Here is a 7,554-nt window from a genome sequence, read left to right on the forward strand (position 1 = left end):
TTTAGAGAGACAGTACACCTGAAGGGAACAAGAATCAAGGGGAAACACAAAATGCACTTACTGACCTATCACTTAAATGAGACATCTGGGTCTCAAGGGGAAGAAATCTACCCGATTTAAGGAGAGGTAATGCTATATAAGGTATTCCAGCAGAAAAATAGATGTCTCCTAACTCCTCCTTTGTGGCTCTGGAGTCTGAAATTGACTGGAGAAGTGTAGGGCAAAGAAAAACTACATTCACTTCATTTGTGTACAGTAGTGCAAGAAATAAATGAGCAGGATATTGTCAAATTAACCCCAGGGATGGATTAACAGAAAAACCACATTCCAAGCACTGCTTATCCTGGGGAGTGCAAGAATGATTTCAACAATTGGAATCTATTATTCTAGATTAACATATTAATTGAAAGAACAAACACCTTATACTTTCTCAGTGGGTGCCACAAAGATTCTCATGGCATCTTAGCATTCGTTCCTGATTAAAAAAAACAAAAAACAAACAAACAAACAAACAAACAAAAAACCCAACTCATCAAAATAAGAATAGAAAACAGCTTCCTTGGGTTGACATCAGAAAATCACAGCACCCAGTCTAACAATTACAGAAACTCTAGTGGCATTCCCTGAAGTCAGCATGAGCCATGCTCTTAGGCATCTTCTTTTCACCACCATGTCTTCCTTCCTTTTTTTTTTTTTTTTTTTTTTTTGAAATTCTTTAAAGTTTTATTGAGATGTTCTCTCTCCCCTCATCCCCTATGTCTTCTTTAGCCAGTCCCTCTTCCAGTCTATCTTTTATGTTTTCAGTGACTATCACTTAGGAATGCCTGGTACGAGCCCTTAAGCTCCTAAGACATAGAAAGGTGAAATGACATGTATAACATTAATCAATAATCTGAATCAGATCATTAGATCCAAAGATCTGATTTTAAAAGGAAGAACTCTTTACAATACATCTACTCCAATCTTTGCCTAGATTTTAATGAAAATCTGTCACATTCTCCTAGACTTGGTCTTCCAAAGGTGTAGTGAGTTTAACAATCCCTGTCTCTCTCAAGAAGAGGGATTATTGTGTGCTTTCGGGATACATGTCTTCCTTCCTAACAGAACACCAGGGTCCTTTGGAAGCAGAGGTAATCTCAGATCATGTCTGCTCACCATGCTGCATAGAAAAGACATATTCTGAGAGAGATTCTTCTCCCTTTTTTACTTAAAGGCAACAGCCATTCCTTACCTGTGCTTCATCTTTCCACCTTTCTTTCTAAGGGAATAGGAGCTAAGAAATAAGGAACCCCAGGTAAACCTCCGCATTTGAAGGATAATGCAAAAGGAAACTGGATGCACTTCTGGGGCTTTCAGTTATAGCATAACCTATAGCCTCCTGCTTCTGGGAAGAAAAAAGGAGGGAAGTGTTAACTGAGCTATTCACAGCACAGCACAACTGGAAACTCTGAAACAAGCAGGAATGCCCTCTATAATTAATAGCACTCCATGGACTTTTAGAAATTAACATGGTAAGAAGAGAAAGAGTGATTAAAAGCTGGATACAAGAGGCAGATTCACATCATGAGTAAAATGTCTGCCTTGGAAATTGAGCAGAATCATAGTAAAATCTGAAAGAACTAAAGGGGAGTCTCTTGTAACTGGCTCTAGCATTAGCATGCCATGATCCATCATTTTCCTAGGTAGGAAGCAGATGAATGGATGACAAAACTAAGTGATACTTGAGAGAACATATTCATGACCCATAGAAAGGCAATTTTAAACCTGGTCTGATGGACAAGTTAAATATAGAGACATACCTTGCCCCTGCATGACTCAACATTGATTGAATGTATTGTAGAGGAGCCAACTATTTCTAAGTTATTTAAAATATTCAAGGGAAATATCAAGTTAAAGTCCTAGCACAATATTTTATTAAGCTTAGCAAGCAGTTATAAAAGTTCCACAAACATTAAATAGACAAACTAAGCAAGAATATTTGAAAGTAGAAAAAATAATTTAATGAATGTTACTTTCCCTTATCTCAGCATATCAAAAAATGATAATTAAAGCAGTATGATATCATCCCTGTGATAAATTAACAGTAATAACTGAATGAGTTCATTAGGACCAAATAAAGACTTAAGCAATGAACTTACATTTATGATAAAGGCGTATGTGTGTACGCATGATTGTCTTAAGGTTAGCCTCTTCTATGTCTCACGATCAACATATTTTGAAGATTTTAAGGAATGATTATTAAGAAAACATCATTAAGATGCACTATATTAGATGTTTGAATGTAAGTGTACCTGGACAAAAGGCACATAAATGTGCTGTTGAGAGAAAGGCCAGAATGCAGATGCTTTCATTTGAATAATCAAAAGCTGAAATGCACTCTCTGATAACTTGAAATTCTCAGACCTACTCAAGTAGAGACAGCAGGAGCCTCTGAGAAGACGAGGTGGCTCATAAGATGCCCTCAGGATCAGTGGCTTGCAGTTTGGTAGCCAGATCTCTAAAGAACATCTTGGATTATAGAATGGATTGAGAGTTGTGCGTACAATGTGGGGAGGGCTAGAGCACACTGTAAGCTCAGCCACTCTGGGAAATGTGGTTTGGGGGATGAGAGCTGAACATGTGAGTATATGTTAGAGATCTGTAGCCTTGGATGAATGGCCAGCCAACAGTATGGACTTGGGGGCATCAGTACCATGGAAGGCATAAAAATAAGATGAGTGATCCTTCAACTGTATAGGGATAGATCATGAAGAGATCCCTGTGGCCCAATCAGGAGTGTTGATGTTAACAGACCAGACAGTCTAGTGCCTCATTCTGCCTAGTGATCAGCAATAGACTTGAGGAAACTCTACTACCTCTGCCCTCCCTTTTGTTATTTACAGCTAGGAAGGTGAGAGGCCTTGAGAAGATTCCAGACCTGTTTACAACCTCACTCATGTCAGATTTAGTGGTTACAGAAATGCAGCCAACTTGTTCTCTTAATTGATAAAGGATTCTTGGCAATCAGTGAATATTCTCATGCAGTTCTACCTTTGCCAATCTGATAGAAGAAAACGACATCATCTCTTCATTACTGTGTTTTGAATTTCTGAAAACACAGGAAGCTAAGGTTCTTTTCGTATTTGCTGGCTGCTTTTATGCCTTGATACAAGGGGAACTGGCAAAGACTTTTTTCTGTTTAACACATAACATTTAAAGAAGTACACCACAAAATATATGTGCTATTATTTCTAACTTCTTTTTTTTCATTTTCCTGAAACTACTTTTTTCTAAATCTTATATTTTTAATTTAAAATTTTAATTTTTTATTCTTTCATTCACCATACCCTGACTGCAGTTTCTTGTCTCTTCCCTCCCCTAATCTCTCCCCATTATCTCCTCTCTCCCCCAATCTCTCTGCCTTTTGCCTCCTCTCAGAAGAAAGCAGGCCTCCAAGGGACACCAGCCAAACACAGTCTAACAAGCTACAATAAGACAAGGTATAAATTTTTACAGTAAGGCTGGACAAGGCAGCCCAGTAGGAGGAAAAGGTCCCATAAGCAAGCAGAAAGAGTCAGAGATAGCTCCCACTGTCCAAAGAACCCCACAAGAACACCAAGCTACTCAGCCATACCATATATGCAGAGTACCCAGGTCAGACCCCTAGTAGCTCTCTGATCTCTGCCAGCCCACATGAGTCCCAGTCAGTTGATTCTGTGGGCCTTGTTCTTGTGGTTCTTGAACTCTTAAGACTCCCCATGTCTGTCTAATGGTTTGGCTAGGGGATTCTGCATCTGCTCCCATCAGTAGCTGGATGAAATCTCTCTGAGATGCATATGCTAGGCTCTGGTCCCAGAACACTGTATAGGCAGGACAAACTATAGGGCAAAGCTTTTGTGGCTGAGTTGTTCTCCTAGCCCTCCACTTGAGGTCTTGGCTGGTTACAGAAGATGGCCAGTGAAGACTCCATGACTAGGAGTCTTTGCTAGGGTCACTGTCATAGATTCCATGGAGCTTCCATTGCACTAGGTTTCTCTGTGGTCCTGGAAAATGCCCACGGATTCTAGTAATTTTCACCAGCATTTTCTCTCTCACACCTCACCTGATTTCTCCTTTTCCCAAACCCACCTGCCACGAGCAAAATTCATCTTTCCCAGGGAGACCCTTGCATCCTCCCTTAAGCTGTCCTTGTTACTTAGCGTCTGCATCTGTGGACAGTAGTATGAATGTCCTTTACTCTACAGCTAATATCCACTCATAAGTAAATACACACCATGTGTGTTTTCTTGGTCTGTGTTACCTCACTTGGGATGATATTATCTAGATCCATCCGATTGCCTGAAAATTTTCTTGCTTTCAATAGCTGAATCGTATTCCACTATGTAGAAGTATCATATTTTCTTTATCAATTCTTCAGTTGAGGGACACCTAGAGTGTTTCCTGTTTCTGGTTATTATGAATAAAGCTGCCGTGAACACAGTTGAGGAAGAGATTTTCACCAACTCCATATCTGACAGAGGGCTACTATCTAAAATATATAAAGAACTCAAGCAACTAAAAAATCAACAAGCCAAACAATACAGTTAAAAATAGGGTATAGCTATAAACAGAGAATTCCCAACAAAGGCATCTCAACATGGTGGAGAAACACTTAAAGAAATGCTCAACATCCTTAGCCATCTGGGACATATTCCTGCCTGGGGCACCCCACTGTGATCCTGACATAACACTGACACACTGACTCATGCCAAGACCTCTCTGACAGGCCTGACAGTTTACCAATCCTGACCACATGCATTTCATTCTAGAATGAAATAGCCATTAAAAACACAAAGCTCTTCTCAATAAACTCCTTATGACATTTCTTGCATGACCTCCGTTTACCTCTGAGAAGCAGTGTTCATGTAAGAATTCCACAGAAGGACTGGGTTTAGCATAGCTCAGATTATGTGTCCTTGAGAGTGAAAAATATTTTCTCTCTATTTGGATGCTTGGATCCAAACCCATGGGCTTTCTGTCAGATGAGGCAAGGACATCAGGCTGTTGCAGCTGGAAGACCCCAGCTGCTGGCTTAGTTTATCTGAAATTGCTCAGATATACAGCAAATGTCATCGAGATGCCAAAGCCAAGAGACCTATCAGCAACATTGAGCATCCTATTTGGTTTTATGTTTTGCATTACAAAATAACCAAACTTCCTCTCCATTTTCCAAGAAAAATCAAGTGAAGTTAACGATTAGATATTAATTCTAAGAGAAAAGTATTCCCACCTTGATTTCAAGGCCCTCTCCATGAGATAAGGGGGTGATATAAACTCCTCCCAGTTCTGTTCTTCTGGTATAGAAAACAATGCCTCCAACCAAACACAGTAGTGCTTTCGGGAACAGTTTCTCTTCTGTTCCTAGGTATCATTTCTTATTGGATGGGTTTCCCTCTTGTCTCCCCCATACCAGCATTTTAAAAAAGTCGTATAAATGCAAATAGATAGAATGATTTATAGCTGCCCTCACTCATAACAACTGGAGAAAATTGCTTCTGTAACTGAGCCGATTCTCAGGGCTCTTAGATAGTTTCAGATTTTTCCATAAGCAAGAAGCTGTGCTGACCACAGAGAAGGGGTGGGGTATAATCCTTCATTAATTTGGTGAAAGAGAAGCAATGTCACCCCGCCCCTACTCCGTGTAGCAAGCTAGAGGTGACCTTGTCATTTTTAGTGGGGAAATGAGCATAGGAGAAGAGACCATTTTCTCTGAGTAAAAGCTGGAAGGAACGAAAACAATTATTTACTTTTTCTACTGGGAACAGTGTTCTGTGTTTTTATTTGCCATTAGTGAGTGTCCTGATGCCTCATGAAGTAAGCTACAGAATTCTTTGTTTGTAGATTATAAAACAGCCCAGGCTCAGAAATTCATTAAAGCCAGAAGGCAGCACTTTTTCATCCAAAGAACTGCCCGTCCTGCAGAAAGGGGAACCTGAATAATGAGTTAGCTGGTTCCTTTGGAGGAAAGACATGCTGGAAACTTCTGACCAGGCAATGATGATATATACTTCTTCCACAAGTGACTTAAGAGAAATTGAGAAAACCTAATGGATACGACATGATCAGTGGGCTTCATGCTAGGTAGGAACAACTTTTATATTGTGACCCATGCCTAAAGGCATGCACAGTGTTTTTCAAACTAGTCTATTTTATTCAACAATGGCCAAAGCTCTGCTAAGTTTATTTCTTTATCAGTTTCATCGTGAGCTGTTATCACCAGATCTCTGTGCAAACTGCAGAGATGAAAAAGATAAACATCCAACCATTCCTAGCCTAATTTCTAGAATTATTTCTCCAAGCTTTTCTTGATACCATGTATATTACTCTTTATTTCAAGATTTAAGTTAGTCAGTCCACTTTCTCTCCACTCTGCTCTACTCATTGGAGATCGTTAGCCTCCAGCATGCATCAGTAGAATGTAAATACTAGCACTCTCTTAAGAAAGGACTTGACCTTCTGAGCTATGCATTGTCATAATAAAAAACATAAGCGCTTCATAGCTTTGGTTTACCTAAATGGATTCCTCATGTCAATATCTTAAAGTACAATAGTAATTTTATTATTGATGACATAAATGGCTGAACTTGAAGATGCCTAATGAATCTTCTGCAGTGTGGAAAGTCTTGGAAAGGGAAACTAACATCAGGAACTTGTGTATCTTGACTGATACCCTCAAGGAACTATTTCACAGGTGCACCCAGCCCATTTAGATGGAAACTTTATAATTCATGAGATGTATTGCAAGATAGAAGGTTCAAGAAATATTTTCATCTCCTCTTTTCTTAGTTAATATTTAGAAGCCCTCTTTGACATGGGTTTTACCATCATTCTATTTATTTGCAATGCAAGAATAATTAACTGTGGTGGTAAAATGCCAGGCAGCAACGATCTTAAATAGTTATGAATGTAAACATATACTTTTCTCAGGTCAGCTTGGGTCTTGGCCCACTCCCCATAGCCACTGGGAGTACACACTCATTGCTGGAGGCTCCTAGATCTTCTGAAATTGCTGGTGTAGAGAAACTCTGTAAAATCAGAAACAATGCCAGGGTAACTAGGTTCTCAGTGCACTGCAAAAATATCTCTTCTGCTTCTCCTGGAATCACATCTACTTTGTATGTTCAACGAATGTGCTTACAAATGCATTGATCTTTTAGCTTTCAAAAGGAGAAGGGAGTAGACTCTCAACCATTTTATTGATCAACAGGCTATAGAAATTGAGGTGGGACTATGTAAACTCTAGAAGTACAGATGAGAGAAAGCCTAGAATTATTATTTTTTTTTACTCTGTGGTTATTATTATTTTTATTAATTTGAATATTTCTTTATATACATTTCGAGTGTTATTCCCTTCCCGGCTTCTGGGCAAACATCCCCCCTCCCTTCCTATGGGGTGTTCCCCTCCCAACCTCCCCCATTGCCGCCCCTCCCCCAACAGTCTGTTACTGGGGTTCAGTCTTAGCAGGACCCAGGGCTTCCCTTCCACTGGTGCTCTTACTAGATATTCATTGTTACCTATGAGGTCAGAGTCCAGGG

Source organism: Rattus rattus, chromosome 12, assembly GCF_011064425.1.
Source record: "Rattus rattus isolate New Zealand chromosome 12, Rrattus_CSIRO_v1, whole genome shotgun sequence".
NCBI lineage: Eukaryota > Metazoa > Chordata > Mammalia > Rodentia > Muridae > Rattus > Rattus rattus.